This window comes from Scomber japonicus, chromosome 18, assembly GCF_027409825.1.
Source record: "Scomber japonicus isolate fScoJap1 chromosome 18, fScoJap1.pri, whole genome shotgun sequence".
Taxonomy (NCBI): Eukaryota; Metazoa; Chordata; class Actinopteri; order Scombriformes; family Scombridae; genus Scomber; species Scomber japonicus.
Genome location: NC_070595.1, coordinates 29,417,723 through 29,418,920, shown reverse-complemented (window position 1 = coordinate 29,418,920; position 1,198 = coordinate 29,417,723).

Below are 1,198 nucleotides of genomic sequence, written 5' to 3'. Positions count from 1 at the left end.
CTTCCTTCCTTGACTCAAGGACATTAGGAGTGTTAAATAAAACCAACAAACATCACAGTAAATGTATTTCCTGCTTGTCGCTCCGTGCTGTAACACCATGTTTGGCCTGCAGGTGGCAGCACAACACTAGAAAGAAGATATAAACCCCAACGTGTTGTTCCATCTGAATATAAGTTTTGGCTTCATGGCTTCATCATTTGAAATATTACATAATTAACCCTCCTGTTGACCTCGAGTCAAGGAAGGAAGAGAGGAAGGAAGGAAGGGAGGGAGGGAGGGAGGGAGGAAGGAAGGAAGGAAGGAAGGAAGAAAGGAAGAGAGGGAGGGAGGGAGGGAGGGAGGAAGGAAGGAAGGAAGGAAGGAGAGGAGGAAGGAAGGAAGGGAGGGAGGGAGGAAGGGAGGGAAGGAGGGAGGAAGGAGGGAAGGAAGGAAGGAAAGGGAAAGAAGGAGGAGGGATGGAAGGGAGGGAGAAGGAAGGAAGGAAGGAGGGAAGGAGGGAAGGAAAGAAGGAGGAAGGAAGGAAGGAAGGAAGGAGGGAAAGAAGGAGGGAGGAAGGAGGGAGGGATGAAAGGGAGGGGACGGACAGAGAAGGAAGGAAGGAAGTAGGAAGGAGGGATGGAAGGGAGGGAGGGACGGAGAAGGAAGGAAGGAAGTAGGAAGGAGGGAGGGAAGGAAAGAAAGAAGGAGGGAGGGAGGAAGGAAGGAAGGAAAAGAGAGAAGGAGGGAGGGAGGGAGGACAGATGGAAGGAATGAAGGGAGAAAAGAAGGAACAGTCAAACAGAAAGGGTCAATTTGACCCGGGAGGACGACATGAAGGGTTAATTCAAAATAGCAGAGGGTAGAGGGAGATGGGTCAGTTACCTCAGGAGTATCTGTTAAAGGAGGAAGAAAGGAAGGAGAGGAGGGAAGGAGGAAGGAAGGAGGGGAGGGAAGGAGGAAGTTATATAATTATTAAATCCTATTATTATTAATTAAGGCTGCATTTAGGTTGAACTGAGCCAGGTTCCTGCTATTGCTCCAGTGTAAAGGGAAGTCTGAATACTTACACTCTTTAGCCTCTTTCTGTTTTTGAATACTGCATACACATTTCCTGTATTTTCTGGTTGTATTCTAATAAAAAGACTGAGAAATAATTATATTATTATAATTATAATAATGTAAAACCACCCTTTGATGCAGAGATGGAACAGCTCATGGC